The sequence below is a fragment of the Passer domesticus genome, chromosome 3, assembly GCF_036417665.1.
Source record: "Passer domesticus isolate bPasDom1 chromosome 3, bPasDom1.hap1, whole genome shotgun sequence".
Lineage (NCBI taxonomy): Eukaryota > Metazoa > Chordata > Aves > Passeriformes > Passeridae > Passer > Passer domesticus.
In genome coordinates this window covers 88291175-88313393 of record NC_087476.1, presented here as the reverse complement: position 1 = coordinate 88313393, position 22219 = coordinate 88291175, and the positions used below count along the sequence as shown (strand labels likewise).

Genomic DNA, 22219 nt, shown 5'->3' with positions numbered 1-22219 from the left:
GAAGCTTCAGCAGAAGCAGAGGTGCTTCAGCAGACAGAGGCGGTGGGCACCATGAATTCTGTGAAATGGATGTCAGGCCTGCAGAATCCTGCTTGGTGCTGCAGGTCACCCCATCACTGCTGGTTGTTTGGACAGGGGCTGTCCTATGAAGCTGCTCAGTAGCACAAGTCTCTGTGCAGGTAGCTAAGGAACGTGGCACCTGGTCTTGAACACCTCCAAAATCTGCCACAAGTTCAATGTTCCTTTTGCAGCACTCCTCCTCCACTAAACAAACTATACACTTAGCAGCAAACAGGGTATCAAATGAAAGCTGGCACTGCTCTTGTAATCATAGCCAGAGTCAGGGGAAGAAAGAAAGACGCCTGGAACAGTGGAGAATTGGCCTATCTTGGGATGGGGGGGAAAAAATGCAAAGGTATGAAAATGTATTCAACAATGCTCTCAGTGCTCAGATCCAGCGGTGACAGGGCTATAAGCAGATGCATTAGGCTGGAAATATATCAAGGTTAGATTAAGCTGCAGAGTTTCCATTTTATTAATGGTCTTCAATCTGACTCCTTAATAAAATGGAAACCATTTGTAAAATTTTGATCAGAATCCACACTTAGTGTTCAAGTGCTTGCAACCTTTGGGTATATTCAGGAACAGATTTCAAAAAATCCATGCCTAAAAATGAAGGTGAGGAGGAGATGAGGAGAAAATGACTCGAGGTGAATCATACCTTGGAGTGAATTACTATGCAAACTGTGAATTAGGCTAAATAAAGAAATCATTGGGACAGCAGGGTTTTTTTTTCCACAAATCACAGAGATACTGCAGTGGTCCAGCATATCTGCCACAGTGGTGTAACCAGAAGAGTAAATATCTAAGATGGCTATATTTAAATATTATCCTCAATGCCATATTAGAGCTACTGGAGTGTTGCTTTGAACAGGAAAGCATGAGAGGCCAATGGACTAAAGAAGGAGCAGGAACTGCAATTAATGCAATGCTGTATCATTATCAATTCATTCAAGTTTCTTCTCAGCTGCTGACAGAGAAAGAAGAAAGGTTTTACCTAACAGCTACTGGAGAAGGAAGTGTTGTTGGATAAAATAAAGTTGACAGGAAAAAACATCACTGGAAATATCACACCACAGTTCCATCTCCTATGCAAGAGAGCCTGCATAGAAAAAGTAGAAGTTCACACTTCTAACATAAAAGAAATTGAAACTGATATTTATATGAGCCATATAATAATTTCATTTAATAGCAAACCTGACAGAAAGGAAAAGGCAAAAAAATCTTGCCAGTGCATATGCTGTGCTGCTGCACTTCTTCTATTCGAAACTCAAAGAAGAAAAACTTAAAGGAAAATAACTGTTATAATATGGCAGGCTGTGGATTAATTGACTATAAGTTACACATAGATTTCTAAAATAATTTCAGGTAGCCTTTTTCTCTGGTGAGTGATCAAATTTGCTGAAAACAGAGGACACAAGCTCTCCTTTTTAGTCTTTGGAAAAGGAGAGTTGCATCACACAAGATCTCCAAGCAGGATCAGGATGTTTTTAAAAAGAAAAAAATACAAGGAGAACAGTATCACCCACACTGGCTTACAGCCTTCAGTAAGGAGAACAGTTGCATTATCCAAGGCCATGGCCTTTGTTAACAAGCAGCGACTTTTCCTAACACTTGAACCTGATGACGTCTATCCTAATAAAGCTTACATCCTTAATGAAGCATGAGCACTTCCTCTGGGAAAGGCCCAGAACCATCAGGAAGGACAACATGGCACCATAACAAATTAAAGAGTCTGTTTCCCTCCCTTTGACTTTGATATCTACTCGGATGACATTGGCAGCATTTATGGAGACAATAGTATGGAAAGAAGAACCTTGATTAGTCTAGCCAGTTTATCTTAGGACACAAATTTTGAAATGCTTAACAGAACTAGACACTGTCATTTCACCTTATACATTATGCTTATGGTGACCCCAGCTGAAAGTATGGAACATATTAATTCAGACTAACTGAACAACTTCTGTAGGGGACACCTCCATCTGTTCTTCACAAGGCATTTGTCTGCATGTCCACAGACTATCTGGAAAATATAAATGCAACACAAAGCAAGCACAAATGACCGCTCCATCAAATCCACTTGGGATTTTGATCCAGGACAAGACAGGTAGGCAAAGGAAAAAGACAACGTGTAGTTAGAGAAATACTATTGTTTCACAAGCCATACTTCCACAAAACTGCTTCCTCATAATCCACATAAACCAGCCTCCTCATAAGTTAGGGTCTTCCTGTTATCACATATGCTTTGGCATTTTGGCAGGGTGAGAACCACCTACACAGAATATTTTAGGCTGACACCTTCTTGAAATCACACTGAAGTAAAAAAGATAGCTGGGTCTCTAATTCCCATTTCCCTCCACTACTTAAAGTTGAGTAGTAAGATGGCACAGCAAAGCTGATAAATTCAGGTGTTCACCACAAAGAATAACAAAAGACAGGGCCCCTCTCTGAACTGAACTAGCCCAAGTGAGTCGATATTTTGAGGGTTTTTGGGAGACTCCAGCTAGACTTAAAATGAGTGCTTTGTAGTGTCCATCTCATGCTGAAAGAGAGGGTATTCAGCAAGGTGCTAATCCAATGCAGCACACAAACGAGCAGTTTATTTAAAACAAAACTTGATCCTTATTGGGAGCTGAGATATTTGAAGTACACACAAGTAAAACTAATTTAACCTTTGAAAAGTTATCTCCGGAGGGAAGAATAGAAATCCCTTTATAAGATTTTTAAGCACTGCAATTATTGACGAGGACTATATTACTTCAGTTTTCTCTGATCAGAAAAAAAAGCAAAGCCACAGGAGACATCAGCAGCTGTCAGGCTGTTTTCCAACTGCAATGAGGTAGTTTACAGTGGGCTTGTGCCAGTCTCTTAAGACCCAGTTAAGAAGCCTTTTTAAAATGCCTTAAAAAGCCAACTCATACATTAATCAAGTGGAGCTCTCATCCATACTTACTGCAATACATCAACTACCATGTCTTTTTTTTTATTTTAATAAATTCCAGTTGACAGCAGACACCTTATTAAGGCTCACTAAAATGATACAATAAGTAAAAGGCTATTAATATTGCTTTTTTCCCCTGCTGCTATTGTCTTGCCGCACTGGTCTGCAAACAAATTCAGGCTGCATTACAATTAATGCCAATGGAACTCCTTCTAACGACTTCCAGCTTGCTAATTTTTTACGCTAATAATAAAAAAAAGGCATTGCTATGCAAGAATGGCCCCCTTTTATCATGCTCGCATGGCACACTAGAGAGCTCCTGCCATTGTTCACATGAAAGACAATTAAACCCAGGAACATCAAACCCAAAAATGACAATCTGCTAACCAGCACTGGGTATTGCTGAATACTTTTCTCTATTTTCTGAACTGATAGAAAACAATTCTCCAAAGACATTTCCCTCTCCCATGCCCACCCTTTGGAAAAAAAAAAAGTTTGAAATACTCTCGCTGATTTATGCATCTCTGCACAGAATTTATTAACTTGCTGGGGCCAATTTCCCTCTCAAACGTCTCTTGCCTCCAGGTTTGAATTCTGGACACATTTCAAGAAATGCAATAATATTGTCCACATAGTTTCATATTTAAAAATCAACATGATTTTTTTTTCATGGTTCATGTTTTCTGCAACACAGTATAAAATGCCAAAGGCAGGAAGATAAAGCTGATGTGGTAACAAGTTTATTTCTCCCAATCTTCTTGGGAGAAAGACTGGGGGGCAAAAAGGGTCATCAGGTCTGCTGGAAATTGGGTGCATTCACAGTGTTAATTCAGAATAAAGGTAAACACTTGGTTTTTGTTCACTCAGCTGCCCTGATTGGAAGTTTTTCCTTTGCATAAGTCCATACATGTTCCAGCAATTTGGGCCCCAGTCCAGTCACTTTACTCTGCAACACAGTACATTCATATTTACCTCAAGAAATCCAAGAAGCTAGAATCACAGTAAATATCCATTTTATATTCTGAATATTCATGTTCCTGGTAGGTCAGTATGTGCATGTATATATGTGGAACGTTATATTCTTAAAGTTAAGAAGCAATTGGTAACTTGCTGATTGCTACAGATTTGACAGGAGTAATGAGAGGCAACACTTTGGCTGACGGATACAAATCTTATGAAAAAAAGTCCAGATTGCATTTAGTACTGAATCACAAAACTGTGTATAAATACCAGACCTTATAAACATGCAGGAGGAGAAAGAATTTATATTTTTAAGGAGAAACTAGGAATTCCCACCTCCATTTTGCCATACACATCTTACTTCCTACCCCCTAAGGTTGAAGACAATCACGCTTTAAACCTGTCACCTCAGCAGGCTGGGATATTTCAAGGCCTCTGCTTCAGATCAGAGAAGTTGTGGTAAATTCTACATTTGGGAGAGAAGAACATTTTTGTGTTGTTGTCTAATAGCCACTGAGAGCTGTGGAGTGTTAAGAACATACCCCAGGAAAGACAGATTAGTAGGAAGTGGCCGAAAGAGGCCATAAAATGTGCATTAAAAATGCAATTCATCACATAACTGTGCAATTTGTCAGATGGATATTGTACCTTTCATAGTGTCTTTTGGGACAGAAGCAAAAGAAAAAGGCCTGGGAGATAACCGTTCTATTCCTGGCTCTGCTACTGGTTCTCTTTTTGACCTTGGAGAAGGCATTTTAGCCAAAATATGTGGACTGTTTTCCACTTCTATTATTGCACCTCTAACTTCATTTTGGTTAAGTTCATAGCTGGACTTCAAAATCAGTGTCCTGGAAACAGAGAATTAGTAAGCCCTGACACCAAAATCTGATTTTTCAGATGTCTGTTAGCCAAGGTGTAAACCTACGTGTCTTTCTGCATAAAATTGGGAAGACAATGCTAACATCTTAAAAGAGATTTCACAAGAATTAATTTGATATTTACACAGGTGTGATTAAATAGGTATGGAGGTATTTAATTGTTCAACTAAAAATGACCCTAAAATAATTGCTAATCTGCTCTCTATCAGTCAGGGGGCTGGATATGGCTGGATATGGAATAGCATCTCAGCCATTAACAGAAGCATGGAGCACATGGTCCTTGCCTCTTACACCTGTTGTGCTTCCCAAAGAGGATGCACCTCAGTGGCTGCAGGAGCAAGGACAGAGAAACCGGCTGGAAGCTACTCTGCTGCTCTAAGGTAGTGCTGCCCTCTGCTTTGACCTCAGCACAGCCCCACCACCTCCAGCAGCTTCACTCACTGCACATTTCAAGAGTGAAAGCTCACATTACCTGTCTGAGAAAGAGCCTCTTTCCTAGCACCAGTCTGGTCCACAGTTGTGCTCCATCCAAACGTGTTATTTTGGCCCCACTGAACACATCTACAATTCGTCCATCTCCAACTTATGGTTGCTTTTCTGAGGTGTCAGCTGTCACATCCCTTAGATTGGCATTTGTGATAAGGACAAACACACTTGCATTAAGTGCACTGAAAGGTCTTTTTGTATCTGGGTTGAGACCCATGGAGCACAGCCTATGATCTAGCTCCAGCAGTGAGGAAGCCAAGAGTCACTGGCAGCATCCTCACCTATGAAAATCCCTAATTTTAATGGGTGAGGAGGCTGCTGTGCTTATCTGTGCACTTAGTGGACAACCTGTCCAGGAGGTGGCTGTGTTCACATTCCACCTGCACCTGCCGCTGAGTGCCACCCGTGTAGGCAGAGGTCTTTATTTCTCCTCAGTGAAAGAGACTCCAGCTCTACAGCAGAGTGCAGGCTTTCACTCTGCATGAGCCAGCTGCTCCGCAAGTGCCAACTGCATGCAGGGGCTGCATATCAACCACTGCCATTCCTCAACACAACTCACTTGCACTTAAAGGAACAAAAAAAGAAAGGAATCTCTGTTTTGCTGCATTTGGAGAGGCATTGGGGGGGGGCATTTTGTATGGGGGTTTTTTTGTGGTTTGGGTTTTTTTTTTTTTGTTTGTTTGTTTTTTATTTGTTTGGGGTTTTTTTCCATCCTAAAAAGACAAAACAAATTACAAGTAACAAAAACATTCGCTTCTCTGCTTCTCTTTTGCATGGTCACACAGACACTAGATTTGGCTCACTTAGACACTATGTCTGAGCCAATTTAGATTGACATCCCAGACAATTATACAACCCCCTCAAGTATGTAACAAAAACACTTTATTTCACCCCACAACATACCAACTTTGCAGCTTATTTGAGCCCCACAGAAAGTGTAAGAAAGCAGACCTGAATTAATACTGCTGAAATCAGAAGCTAAGTTTCTATTAATTTGTTCACAAAAGAAAAATAAAGCAAGAAAATTAACAGGTCTGACATCAAAGCTGAATTTTAGCATTGCCTACACTGTTGTCAATCAATAACAAACCCAAAGAGTTACTCTAAATTAATGCAGATAGAAAATGAAAGTAGACAAAACCCATACAGACTGTAATGAAATTGCTTATTGATAGTGCTTCACTTACTGTCCAAATAAAAAAGGAGTATATGACCAAATTGTTCTGTACACATTCCCTTCCTTTTAATTACAGAGTAAGAGCAGCAATCATTATCTATCAACTCAGATTTATAATATGGCCTGCTCCCCACACTTAAGACAATATAACCCTACACCACAGCAATATTGTAGTGCCACATCCTGTATCTTAGCAACGGTTTAGGGGTTGCATTTGATATCAAAATAATGGGTCCTGCTTAATCTCTTGGTTTTTTTTAAGTAGGGGGTAAAACACTGAAATCCAGGAGTTGAGCGGGGAAAAAGAAATCACTGAGAAGCATTCTAAAAGCAGCCCTATGGGGTATATATAGATGTGCACACTGATGTGTATGGCTAAATAGATAACCACATGTATACATAAAATAGATGGTCCAGTTTTTGTCTTTAAATTGTTTAGACAAGAGTGAAAGCTGAGAAATGGAATTATGTATATCACTTTCAAGATACCAGAGGCTTTTGACAAATACAATCTTCCTCCTGCTTTTATCAGTTCAGTGTCTTCTGTAAAACATGACTTACAGCCCCAGTTTTTCATCACTTAAATTTGGTCCTATCACCATATTAAATGAAAAATATATTCCCAACTCTAATTTCTTGTGCCTCTCCCACTTTCTTTCAAAGATTTGTTTAAAACATACTGATTAAGCCATCTAACTCCTAGTGACACTCTCCAAGCTATACCACAGCTGAGATTCTTCTGTATTGACTATTTCAAATATCAAATTTGATGGAAAAATCCAAATGGCTTGGTTTGTAAGAGCACCAGGGATATACGGTAGTACCCAGTAATAGAGACCAAACAGAAGAATACTATTGGGTATCTCTGCTTCGGTTCAGAGACTGGAAAGCACATTGAAAGCCAAGTATTCAGGTCTGGGTGGCTGCCAGAGAAGTATATATATATACACATATATGTATGATGCACATGTGCATACACCACTTCTGCAGAAGAAAGACACAGGACCAAACATACAATTCTAAAGACTGAGAAAACGTGAAAAACTGACAGCCATGCCGTTATAGTTTTCCCCAGGCAATCCAGTTCTTCCTTTCTATCTGCACAAGTTTGCAATTCTTACTTTGAATGCCCATAGGAACACTGCAAAACAGGTTGGGGAGCACAGCATCAGCCATCCCATGAGCAACAAGTAAACAGGGTTATGTTGAACCTGTGGGTTTCTAAGCACACTTGTATTCACACAGCTGAGCAGGCTCGGGGCTATTTGCTCTTTGCCCCCAAGGCCTCAACAGTACACAAGGAACAAAGATTGTTTCAAATTGTAGTTGGGGCTTTTTTTCAGATTTTCCTATACATCACTTAAAAGTATAGAGGGGAAAAAAAAAATCTTTCCCTCTGAAACCCCCAGTGAGGGTACAAACCAGCAGAAGGTTTTGTACAGCAGTCACTGCTCATCCAACAGCTACATTAACAAACCCTCAAACACCCACAGTACCACAGCTCTGCCCTCCCTCACTTCACCCCACTAATCCACTCCCTTGGGAAGAGCCACATCCAAACAGGCAGCCCCTGAAGCGTGCCCCCAGCATCAACTAACCCCATCTCTGTGGGACCAGCAGAGACAGAAGAAATTGAGAAATAGGAGGAGTCGCGCTTGGGTGCCTGGTACAAAGAGAGACCCACAGTGCAAGAAGAAAAACACTGCTCGCAGGAGAGCAATTTCTTTTTGTTATCCACAATATTTTACTTCTAGCTGAAAACCTGGAACTTGAAAGGATCCTTGTGAGTGCTGTTTATTTATTTAAACCAATTCTTGCAGCTCTCCTTCTCTGTAAACAATACTGAGGTGAAGAGTTTACAGGAGCGCATTGTCCAGAGTTCAGCACAAGGCAGCACCCAGTTTGGGAGACTTTGCCTTCCTTCTTTCTTTAAGGGAACTGTTTACTGTGTGGGCACATGCACACAGCAATTCACCTTTCTCTGCAATTGCCATCACAGCCATTCCCTGACAGATATTATTATCGCTGAAGATAGTGCGTGGACAACTCTATCCCCTGCTAGGCTGTCCCAGTTTTATAAACTGCAAATCTGGTCAGCTTACACTATGGGAGGAAAAAAAATACAAATAAAGCTGTTTAAAAAGAACAGCTGGGGCCACACTAGAGAAAAGGCACCATCTCTCTTTCACTACAGGTCCTTCCTCCCCCCTGCAGTGATGCCCACCACCAGTGAGCACGGCCACAGGCTTCACTGGGCAGCAAAGTGGGGCCCAGCCGCAAATCTCCTATAGCTCCCATGGCAAACAAGATGTAGTTTGGGAAGGAGGGCCAAGTACCTCTGTGGCAGATTCACTCCCAGCCAAAAATCACTGCAAGAGAGTGCTATGAGTTTAGGAAACACTTGCTTCAGCTTGTGCTGAAAAGCTTTAAAGATGAGCACAGCCTTGTGCATATATCCAACCAGGCTCAGCCTAAGCACGTCTGAGGACTGCCTCAAACAAAAACACAAGAGGTTTACGTTCCAAGCAAAGTCTGAATTAAAATATACGTTTTTTTTCCTCCAGAGCTATGTGATCCAGCACAGGTTGGAAGTAAATGAAAAGCAAAAAAACAGAGCCACTTATAATACATTTTTCAAAGAACAGCACTGCAACAGGGTCTCTGATCAAATGGCCATTGTATGAACACGAGTCTTACACACAAATTGTGCTTCTGTGTTTTCAAAGGAATTTTTAAAACCCCACAAAAAACAAAACAAAAATACCCAAACCACACAACTTGCTTAAGTACTCATTTTGAGGGCAAATATTCCCTTGATCCATAAGCAACAGAAAACTTGTAAACTGGGGGACTATGCGAGTTTTCCATCCTGGTGTCATATAGGTTCATTTCACTTAGACAGGCAAAGCTAAAATGAGAGGCTGGTAAGAAGAACACCATTAAAAAATGGTGTCACACATAGGTAGATGGCTTGCCAGCCAGCTTTTAAACAACTTGTTAGTATAATCTCTCAACATACACCTGCCTGAAAAAATTGGTCCCCACTTTGGGTGGGGTTTTTTTACTACTTTAATTTCAGGTGTTTTTCTTTTTAAAGTAAAATGGAATTTGTTGACCCTGCAACAAATCAGTTACAAATATTGGTCGTTGATTGCCATTAGCCACACAAAACTCAGTTTCTTTTCTTTGGCCAGATGAGCAAAACTCCATAGACAGGTCAAGACCATTCAAATGCCAGTGAAAACTGAAATCTTTAAAGAAACAACAGAGCAGCAAACTATAGGGATTTCAAAAAACCTCCTTTGAAAAATCAGTCTCGGCTAAGTCACCATTTGGCAGAAACTTCTTTGGTATTTGGTAGAAACTCATTTTGATACATATCAGCTTTTTTGCTTAGAACAAAGGGACAGAAGTCTCTAGTTATTACCATGCTACACACAACAATACTCAAAAATCCTTAAGTAAAACCTTGAAAAATAAAAACCCAAAACAACTCAGGCTTCTTTCAGATCACCAGCTCATGGGGCATTTAAGTTTTTTCAGTTAACGTTTACAGTCACACAAAAAAATATTTTATCTTGTAGTCATAGTGAAATCCCACATTATTGTCCTTGATTTGCTTCTTTGCTGAGCATTTTCACCGGGTTGTCCAAATCAGCATCCCATCACAGAAGTCATACAACAACTCCAGTGTATGGCAAACATGAGATTTGGAAATTCACTGTACTGCAGACGCTCATCAAGTAGCACTCAAGTTCATGTTTACAGCTCAAGTGATTTCAGAAGAGATGAGTAATAAAAGTTTGTTTCTTAAGTCTTCAGTTGTAGTTTATGCTATATCAGGAAGCTGAATTTTCACATTTTTCAATGTGTGTGTACAAACTTCCCCTCTCCCTGTCATCTGAAGAAAGCAGAGCATAGTCCCACTGACATCCTCATCTATTATCTCATGCTGACTTAGAATTTAATGTCAAAATTAAAAACCTGATACCAAGTAACATTCTAAAATTAAGTTTAATATTGTGTTTTGAAAAAAAGGATACTCAAGACTGATACTGATCGGTACATGAGCTAAATCAAATGTTTAGAATTTTGGTCAAGTTCAGATCATCACCAGCTGCTTCTCCACAAGTGTCTCTGATTCAACTGGGACTACAAATGTGACTTCAAATCTTACTAGCCTAGTCTCTCCTCGTAGGCTCTTCTGTTTTTAGCCACAGCTGTAAAACTTATGAGAAGGCCCTTTCCCATTATGTTTCCAGTAAGATTCTAGCAGTGAAGAGATATGCAAGAATCTATAGAATGGTAAAAAACCAAAAAAAAAAGTGGTTTTATTTCTTACCTACAAATGTAGGTAACCATCAGTGAGTGGTAGATTGCTTAACTTCATTACACAGATACTCTTCATGTTTTGTTTGTGATTATTTAAAATGGACTGTTGGTACTAAGTCATTATAAGAAAAATGGGGGAAAGGTACCTATTATTGGAATTTGTGACATTAGGAGAGCCCAGGTGCAGAAAAGACTTGAAATATTTGCAAGGAAACACATCTGTGCTGCATCAGATTCAGGTTCCAGACTATGAATCCTCAAGTAAGAGCGAGCAACACAAATATTCATGACCATCTACTGCCATTCTTTTGGTGGACTGCAAATTTCACAATGCTAATTTCAGTTGATGTGTGAATGTATAACTTATCTTTTAGTATTTATATACAATTATCACATTTTTAAAGCCATTAACAATGCAAATACTCAGCATCTGCCATTTCAAGTGTTCTCTGTCAGTGAAAGGTTTTAAAAGGTTTTGATCTCAACGTGCTGAACTGCTGAGCCCAGTGGTCTCACATTTATGCCAGTGTAAATTAGCAACAAGTCAATAGAATTAAATAGGAGCAAGAAAAAAAGTGGTGCAAAGATTCTCATATTCCCATATTAATTATCACAGAAATTAGACCTGAAATGCACTGAAGTCAAGAAAAAGGCAAAATTAATATTTATAAACTAAACAATGCAGTTAAGATTAATAATGCTGACTTTGTTTGTTTAAAGTGTAGCACAAGTGGCTGTGGCTTGACCATTTGTAGCAGCTTTTTGTTTTACCCTTTACCTGTTTTTAACACAATGTAGCACTGAACTAAGTATTTTAGGTGTTTTCAAATGGGGTTTCAAAGCTGTGAAAAGGAACTAGACAGTTGCATGTAATGGTGAATTTTGGTTATTCAGTTTAACAGAGACTCTGGGAGACACTGCACTGAGAAGAATTCATCCACAGAGGACATCCCTCAGCTTGGTTAACTCAACCACATGCTTTGATTTGCCAAGGTCAAATATGAAGCACCAGTTGTAAAAAAGAGGCGAGGTGCTCTCACTGGGGCAGGTAAATCGTCCCAAGGTGGGCCTTTAGCCAAGGATGGACCAGCTGGAGGAGCTTGGTTATGGCAGTCATATTTTCTGGAAAATTCCCTTTGCCCAGGATTTCTCTCCTGGGAAGCTGAGAAGCCTCAGAGAAAAAGGAAAACAATATTATCTCATTCGCTCCTCCTGTGTTTTGCTGCTTTGGAATGTGGTTGGAGATGGTTTCATTGGTTTCATATGAATTGTTTTGACTTATTGGCCAACTGGGGCCAAGCTGTGTCAGACTCTGGAAAGAGTCACAAGATTTATTAGTATCTTTTTAGCCTTCTGTAAGGATCCTTTCCATGTTCTTTAGTATATTTTAGTTTAGTATTCTTTAATATAATATAGATCATAAAAAACCAAATTAGCCTTCTAAGAACATGGAGTCAGATTCATCATTCCTTCCTTCATCTGGGAACCCTGCAAATACAATACTTGGTGTCTGTTGGATCCAGGTTCCCATTCATTAGACACATCCCGCTGCTTATCCCCAAACCCTCTGCAAGACAGGACTTACTTAACGTGAAGGCTGAACAACTAATTAGCAGCTTTTTTCCACCAACTAATACAATTCCCTTCTAGCTGCTCCATAAAGAAGATTCAGTGGAATACCTCTGTGAAAGCAGTGGAATTCCAGGTAGTTATGGTGACGAATTTCATTGTGAATGAGGATCAATGTCCCATACTACTTTGAATAGTAATTTCTTAATTCTTATTCAAATCCGGCCAGCAAGATAATATAACTTGAACTGAATTGGCCATGTGATCCTGATGGCATCCCATTAATGGGCTGTTCACTTAATTTATGTAATTTTTAAAAATTAAATAGTCATCATTTAAATCCCTACTGCAGTACTTCAGATTGAAAGTACATGTTTAAAAGTTATAGTCTCTTTATAAATCAGTACATCTGTACTTCTTAGTTTGTTGACTGAACTTTCCCCAAGTTTTAATTCATCTTTTCTCATCTTTCTCTTTTCTGCCTGTGAGAACATTGCAAAATCCCTGCATCCAGCCATTTCGTACCCATTTACTAGCCACGATATGCGTCACAGGAAAAAAAACAATCCGCATTTGTAAATTCTTATTCAGATTGGCAAACAAACCATGGTTTTCTATTTGCAGAGAGAGAGCATAAAAATCCAGTTATGGGGACACTTTCACTGATAGTCAAAAGCCAAATAAATCCTGTCTGTAAGCAAAATGACCATGAAGGCAGTTATTAATAACAACAGCTTACAGACCTAATTCTGCAAGATGCTGAGCTTCCCCCTCTAAGCAAAGAGGAACCCAAGGTGATCGGCACCTCCTGCAAAGTATTTGGCAACTGTGGCCTAAAGGGTTCATTGCAGACACTCAGCCATGCCCCAAGAGCACAGTTGCCCCCAGCAGCCCTGAGAGGGAGCAAGACACTGGAAAAAGAAATGCCCCCTCTATCCAGGGCTATTTATAAAGCTTACACTAAACATTTAGAGCCAAGCCCTAACTTGGCGAGGTGTCAAGGACCACACTGAAAAAAAACCCTATACCCTCAATTAAGAAAACGCATGAAGCACTGATTTCTATTTTTGGCCACAGTTGTAAGCATCGCCAGGGTTACAGCTGCTTTATTGTGGTTTCTCAAGAATTTCCTTGATAAAAAAAGACAACAGAATTAGCTGAGCCTTTTGGAAATAGCTGCACAGTCCAGCTGTAAAACAATGTCAAGTAGCTGGCAAAAAAACAAACCAAAACCCCACAATACAACAGTAGCTACATGTCTACCAGCAGTGGGAATTTTGCCCTCTGAAGTTCCTTATTTGGAACTGGGAAAGGGCAAGAAGAGGGAGACTTGAAATCTTCTACATCTACTGCCCAAACTGGTACAGAAGTGTTTTTGTTGGTGAGCACATCATGATAATCTTCTAGCAAAGGCACTCTTTTCTAGCAAGACCTATGGATGCCTCGTGCACAGAAGTGTAGGTGGAGATAAGGGACGGAGATGGAAATGAGTTCAACATTCTTTTCTTCCAGAGGGAAAAGTATTTAGCAAACAGTGTACTAGGAGAAAGGACCGAAAAACAAAGTAATAAAATCTTCAAAGCAATTGGTCTTTCTTATTTCATGCCAGAGAAGTACAATCTGTATCATTTTCTAGAAGAAGGCAGCTAAGGTAGAGGATTTAGGGTCAAGAGGACTGGATTTATCAAAGCCTTGGGCAAGCAGCTCTTGAGTTTTCCTACTAAATGCCTGCCCACTCCCCCAGTTTCAGGAGGAATCGAAGGCAATCAATGGTTTGTACCTGTCGGAAAGATGAAGAGAGAGGAAGCTCTCCCTTGTGTGTATGTATGCATGCAGACCTATTTCATGTCTGTAAGCAGGGACAGATCATCCATGTACTGTTATGTCCCCAGAGTTTTAGAATATTAAATAAAAATCTTCCTGTAAAGGCAATGAAATGTCCAGTCAAGGATATTATATCACATTACATATTAATTTCAGTGTTCATATTTTTATACTATTATTTCTGCATGTTTTGATTAGGAAAAACAAAAATGTTCTGTCCCTCCCTCAGCTGAAATTCAGATATACTGACAAACATGCTGAACAGTGAGAGGAAATGGCTACATGGGCAAGCTACAAGGAAGTGCACTAGTTATTACCCAACTTTGTAGGCAAAGCTCACAAGAGAAGAGGAGAAAACTTTTGTGGGTAAAGGAGAAAGTGAAAGTTTACCACCTGTGTACTAATCCTGCACATCAGGAAACAACACCTAACTTCAGAGTAAATTTCCATGTTAAATTTTAATACTCCTTCACAAGTCAAATTCTCTCATACCTCAGCACTCTTAGTCATATACTAAGAAAGGTTATAATTATACACAATCACAATAATCAACCCCATAATTATTTCACCTGGGACCCTTTCCATTCCTGCCTCACTTAGCTATATGGTGTCAGTTTTTAGACTGAGCACCATGAGTTGTGGGAAACAGCTTTAGCTGGAGTGACACAATCAAGACCAAACCAGGTTAGCTGCTGCGCCCCCGGCAGTGTAAGTGTTGAATAATGAAAGTCTTCTCTTAGACCAAGCGGTAACCTAATATCTGTATTTAAAAAAACCAAACAAACAAACAAAAAACCCCCACAAACAAACCAAAAAAAAAACAAAACAAAAAACCAACACCAAAAAAAAAAACCCCAAAAAACAACAAAACAAATCAAAAACCCTGAAAAGCCCAAACCAAAAAACCAAACCACCAGCACCACCAAAAAAAAAACCCACACAGAAAAAGTGGATTCATTTGTCATGTGCAAGTAGAGAAAACAGGGCACTCAGCTGGAACCCAGAAGATATGAATTACAGGTAATAGTTTCAAAATTGTCTAAGGTCTAGATAATTAAATTAACTCAGGCATAGCTCACTCAACATCATGGTGCCTAGATTTCTTTCAAATATGGGTTTAAGGTCAATGGTGAGCAATACCTGAAAATCCTTAAAAATACCATATTTTAAGAAGCAAAATCCTATTCAGGGGTGATAGTGAACACCTGAACACCAACAAAGTCAAAATTAGGTATACTTGCAGCTATGCAAGTTCTTTAGCCTGTGCTGTTGGTGATGGAAGAAGCGGACTTCCTGAGGACCACCTGAAGCACACACTGGGCTCACCTCCAGGAGAGGCCTGTTTCAGTACATAATCAGAACGAAGATGCTGAAATACTCACCCCATATCTGTGCTTTTCTTTATAACCACACTTCTGAGAGAGCCCAGAATCAAGCCCAGAGTCAAGCCCTGAAAGGGCCAAGATCCCTGACAGCAAAGCTCTTCAGAAAAATGTTTTTCTTTAAAGTGTTTTCACTCATTTTGGTTGTTTGTCAAACTAAGTCCTTCTTCATACTCCGTGTCCTTGCCTGTTGGTCTCATCTTTTCCTTTTAGACTACAAATCCCTCTCTAGCCTGAGACCCTTTGCGTTTACCTCCTCCCTTGCAGAACTCAGCATGCACTTGCCCATCTCAACATTAGCACATTCAGTAAGCTGGCTTGGGATAAGAATATGATGGCATGAGCAGGTCGGTCGTTGTCACTGTGCCAGCTGGGAGGTTTTTTTGTTTTACACAGTTAATAAGTGCAGTATATGTACAGACATAATAATATATAAGAGATCACGTCTATCTTTGGATTCTGCAGAAGTGTTTTTCACTGAGTTCCTAGTAGCCAAGTTAACTCTTTGCCCAGAATGAATATGCAGCATCCCAACTGTGGAGTGAGTGAATGGAAAGCCAGAAATAGAGTCCTGAAGATCAATAGATTTGACTGAGAAAGTGTTTGCATTCTCAGGGGTAGAGATCATTGTGTTTCTAAGTGGATCAGAGATATGATCCTTGGCTGCTGTGAATGGAATGGAAACTGGATGCCATCAGCAGGAGATACGAGTGCTGATGCAGTGAGGTAATGTGGTAAGGAATAGCAGAGTGGAAGGAATGCAGTGCCACTGCCCTGAGGAATCTTAAAATTAGCTCAATCTGGCATTCAAATGCTGGGTGAAGTGAAAAGGAAAAAAAGCACAGCAATTTTACAAGAGAATTGTTTCTGAAAGGAGAACAGTGGCTCTCTGCACTGCCAATCAAGACCCATGAGGCAACTCCCTACAAACCTGCCACCAATCTCACCAGAGCCACCACAATCCTGGAAAGGAAAGGCAGCATTGAAAAATGATGGGTTAGTTCTACAGAAATGCAAGCCAACCTCAAATGGATCATATTGTCACAAGAAAATCTCAGAAGAAATGTTAAATTTTTCTATAGTTTCTCTAAAGGTCCTATCAGCAGCCATGCCTGCTTTGAATGATATCAGCAGTAAGTTTCATTTTTGTCTCTGATGAGAGTCAGGTCAGCCTGAAAATTAATATAATGACTCCAGCCAAAATGCAGCTGCTGTAGTAGTGCTCTCAGGGCACTGATTGTCTCCTCTAAAGCCAGGATGCTACTGCTTGGTTTATTTGGAGGAAGAAATCACCTCTTCTTTCTACCACCTTCTTCTAAAGCTCCAATGCACAATGGTTATTAACCTTTCACAATAATTTCTATTATTGTCAGAAACACAGAGGATAAAGCATAACTGCAAGCCTACCTCAGGGTTATGTTTCAGGGGCTAGAGGCAGGAACTAATGAAATACACTGATGGCTTTATTTTGAAACTGTACTGTAATGCTTGTAATTATGACTACCCTAATTTTCCTCCATTCAAAATTACAGGGTATTCCCTACCCTTTCTGCACATTAAATACCACAGCCATAGGACAGTCACAACCTGCTGGCAGGCAATCAAACTCCCAAGAGATGGAAATGCACACACCACAGCTGCTTTTCTACCACATGCTGTCCCAGCAAAGAAGGACTGAAAGTCCAAGTGAAGATGGGATCTGACTGCAAAGCCAACATGCAGATTTTACCCCTGAAGGTTACTTGGTACCTATTCCAAGGTCTAACCATGGACACTGAATTGTGTTTTACATATTTAAAAAGCATTATATTAACATTTCCATCAAAAGAGGGAAAAAAAAAAGATAAATACAACCTTATTAGGCACAATTCTCAGTGAGTGATATCTGCTTGGCACAGAGCAGACTGGGTCGTGTCAAGGAGATGGTGATACACACCATCCTTACGCCAACCCCAAATTCCCTATATCAGCACTTCTAAATTCTGCTGCTATTCTACAACTGCAGGCCTTGGGCAAGCAGAAAAAGCAGAAGTGAAATAAAGCCCTGTCATGTCATCTCCCTGTACCACATACCTCTCAGCAGAAGCACAGAGGCAGAGGTGCAGATTGAGAATTAAACAAAATTAAAAGGAGGAAAATTCTCATTGCTGATCCCAAAGGAGCTTCTCTTTTATAGGGGAACTGCCTTGCCAGGACTTTGCAATCAGATGATAGCACCCCCTGCATTGTTCAAGCACTGTCAAGGGGCATTATACTCAGAAGATAATCCAGCCCTTGAACTCCCTAGGTACTGGTTCTAAATACCTCTGTTGAGGTCCAACTTGCAGCCTATCTGGGTATGCCTGATCTAGCATCACATTTGGTTATGTCTACAAAAACACCAGCTAGGAAGAAAAAGATAATGAAGAATGACTTTATAGTCTTTTATTTGAGAAAAAGCTAAACATATGGATCCTGGTACTGAAAGTATGGAATCTGTGATAAAAACATATGGATATCCATATGGGGGGGGGGGGGGGGGGGGAGGCAAGGAAAACAAAACAAAACAAAAAAAAAAAAAAATCCCACTTCTTGGCCAGAAATTCTGTGCTTGCATTTTTATCCTGTATGCACAGTGCACCCCCTTCCCTCTGCAGCACGACGCTGCCTGCCGATGGATTAGGATGTTATAAATTCACATGCAAATTTCACAAAATGCTCTACTGTTATCAACTTTATTAGATTTACGAATACAGTCCCGCTTATATTTTTTTATTCTCTTAATCCCTTTCATCACTTAATAGCTCAGAAAGTAATGGATTTCAGTAAAAAGGAGAGGCTTATTACAATCAATCCTGTTGCTCTATCTCTGCTCGACGCTCAACTAATGAAACTTATTTTTCTTCAGGACCTCTACAGGAAATCCTTTCCTAAGGAAAAAAAAATGTTTAATATGTTGCTGACTTGTAATACTGCAACTGTATTATTCCTCTCCTTTGGGTGTCCATCCAGAGGTTTGTAAGAGCTATTAATTGTACTTTATTCACCAAATTCTAGCCTGTAGTGACACAAGAAGCTACTGAATCTTATTTAATACAATACACCAACTTACAGTTCATATGACTGGAGGCCCTCACAGTATCTTTTAACTCTGAAAACTCAAAGATTAATTTTCTTTTAAATAGTGAGGGGAACAAATTGCCAGAAAGGGCAACTTTATCAAAAGGTTTACATCTTAAATAGTCCCACTGCTGAGGATCAAAAAGTCTGTCATCCAAGTTAGCCTTCTCTAAGATCTTATTGCAAGCATGTCACTCTCATGAGGGTTTTTAAAGGCATCTTCGTTCCCTCCTTTTGCATTCTTTGAATAAAAAAGCAAAGTACAAAAACAGAAAATGCCCAACCTTCATTATTTAATTCTCTGTTAAGGGGTAAGGAACCATCCACAGATGTACTGCTTTAGTACCTGCAGTACCCCAGGGCACCCTGCACAGCCTCCAAGCCAGTCCTGCCCATGCTGCTTGGCTCATCTGCCTGCTCTTCTCTCCATCACTGCTGGAGTTCCCTCCAAGCCTTAGTCCCAGCCTACCACAACGAAGCTACAGACCAAGACACTCCTTCAAACCAGACTCCTTACAGTTAAAGAATATTCAAGGAAATATTTTCCTTCGGCTTATTTATTATTAATGTAAATATTTGTTTGCTGGGATTTTTCTTTGCATCTGACCAGTACTGGAAATAAAAGTAACATGAGAAAAGCTAAAAATAACAGAGGCATCATTTTAGAAAGAAGAGGTGCTGCATGTATCGAGAACAGGAATCAAAATTCCATTTCCATTTTCTAACCCAACAAGGTCTGCAGCACAATATGGTTTTTGCACTATATACAGTCAGTTGACAATAACATGGGACTTCCTACACTTCTGCCTCTGTTCTGGGCAATTCCAGAACTATCATGAAGGTTATGTGATGTAAACACTTCATTAGGAGGCAGTGAGTCCTTGTCCAAAGAGGTTATGTTCTTAAACATAGGAATGACTTCTTTTTTACCATATCTAGTAAAGTTACTGATATTTTGAGGACTTTTTGACTCATTCCAATGTTGTTGTCTTGTTACTACAGAGCAATAAAGGAACACAATGGCTTTGTGTCTGGATATATACCTCCTGCAAAGCTTGATCCTACAGATAACTCACATAGTTAATTTTACTCACATGAGCACCTGCTTGTATGAATAAAGTTACTCACATGCACAAGTGTTTGCAAGACTGAGCCCCTAAATCCATTAAATTAATGGTGGAAATATATAAAATATATAATTGATGAACAAGTGAATTAGGATTCTGCTCCAAAGTAGGTAGAAAAGGATTATCACTCAGGCAAGCTCTCTTCACTGACTGTTTCTGATTGATAGATTTGTATAAGGCTGAGTTTCTGATTAGTTCAGAGATATGAAAGCTTCAAAATGTAGGAATAAAAAAAAAGGACTTTCTGAAAATGAAATGCAATATCCAATTCAATTAAAAGAAAAAGCTATTATCTGGAATTGAACCAAGACTTCAGGATAATGTTATTTATTCTGTGCCAAGTTCAGTAGATGTTTTCCAAAATGCCAGTTTACTTGGATTTTATGGAAAAATTGACCTTTTCACCCAGAACAGAGGCTGCTAATTTCATTAAAGTTGTTAGATATTTCCTCAGAGGGCATCCATGCCAATTCTAGTATTTCAATTCCCCTGTTTTCATCTGTATTCCTCTTGCATGGAAGTGGCCTGACAAAGCTATAAGCATGGTGTTGTTTCCTGCTCTTTCCTTACCCACTGCCAATGTACTTCATTATTCAAACTCTTAGAACATTGAGGCAACTGGGAAAAGTAAGTGCTGCCCATCCAAAGCTGCCCTCTTGCTGACACCCAGCAGCCCTAAGCCCCTGGGTCAGGTAATCTGCACCACGAGCATCCCAGAAGAGCCTGAATCAACTCAACTGACAGGAGATGAGCCAAGCCTGTCAATTCACAAGCAGCCTGAGCTCATCATCTGTATTTATATAGTTCCTGAATCAAACTCCTGCGCTCTGTAAACTACGTTTATTACCCTTCTTACGGGCCGACACAGTTTTACAGTTTGCTCTCCTTACAGTAGAGGCACAGATCTACTCTTGATAGCTATTTTGTACCTTAACTCTCCCTTTTAAGAGGGAGGGAGCAGTTATTACTTGCCAAACCAGCACATGTTCATAGAGAGTGCGGTCAAGTGGTCAAGAGCAGAGCTGATGTTAATTAGCAATGAAATGAGGAATGAACCAGCATTAGCCCTGAGACTAATCAATGAGAAAATCACTCCAAGCAGGCAGCTTAATGAAGTACTATACAGCTGTTTATTTTTAGTCTGTTTTAGCCTGACAACAAAATCCCGATTAATTAAGGGAAAAAAATCTTTCTAAAACGTATTTCCTTGTAGAGCCTTGCTATAGCTCTGATTTGTTTGGATTTTTTATTGCATTTGTCTATACCTCTCCCTGGCAATTAAAGTCCCAGCTAGAAAAATTAAAGCAGGTCAGAAAAGCATGTACACATCAGTGGCACACATTTGTCACCAGCATAACCTGCCGCCTCACAGGTGGCCCATTCAGGGCCCTTTGCAGCACTTAACTCTCTGCCCCTCTGCAGAGGCAGCCAGAGGGTAGAGCATCCTGGTCACAAAAGGGAAGGATGTGTGAGTCCTGTGACACGATTTGGGTGAAGCAACCTTGGTCCTCTTGCTGTCACAGAGCTCCAGCAGGACCCTGGATGAGGACACCAGTGCACAGTGACTAAGTCTGTTTGAAAATCTGGGCTTTGCCCTCACTGTGATGCAACTCCTCACATGCCGAGGAGATGCAATAGCACTTCCCAAATGTTTGCGTTGGATCACCACAGGTGCATCACACATTATCTGCCAAATAAGTCACTAACCAGGACATCCAAGGATGATGATGTGGCTGCTCCCCCACTGGCTCCTCTTTTGGGCACCCCTATGTCCTGTGGGGTCCCCCAAGCATCTCCCTTTTAACTCAACACTGCACTGGGCTCTTCCTTCATGCAAACCTCAGCCTTTTATAACAAAGCTGGTATAACACACTTTGAACATGGTGACGTAGAAGAGGCTGAAGAAGGTTGGGAGCTAAATCCTTTTCCCCTGAACACAAGGAGATGGCACCAAAACACAATCTTGACTTACCTACCTGAAAAAACTGGTCTCTTTTGAATACAGTAACAGTGAAAACAAAAAAATGTGGGGCTCTACTTAATTTCTCTGTCTCTTGAAGACTCCAAATTCACTTTTTGATACATTCATGTAAAACAGCAGAACATAAAATGGCATTTGCATGACAGTAAAATACTTATGGTTTAGACTTGACATTAAAAGCAGGAATTTTAACATCTACCATAACACAAGTTGGAGACACATGAGGACAACCCTTCTCCTGTATGGTCCTCACCCACCAGAGTAGAAATAGGCACAGGTAAAAGGTCAATTGAAACCAGCTCTTATAGGAGTTTTCTTTTCCTTTTTTTACTGTGTGTATTGGACAATTCATTGTTTGTTTGGTCAAAGTCCTCTCATATGCCAACAGAAGCATGACTGCAGA

General features: G+C 40.1%; 1 protein-coding gene across 22 annotated transcripts in view; it reads right to left on the bottom strand.

The window, feature by feature from the left end:
- Positions 1–22219, bottom strand: part of ESRRG (estrogen related receptor gamma) — a 389256-nt gene that overhangs the window by 239754 nt on the left and 127283 nt on the right. The window lies entirely within an intron of this gene.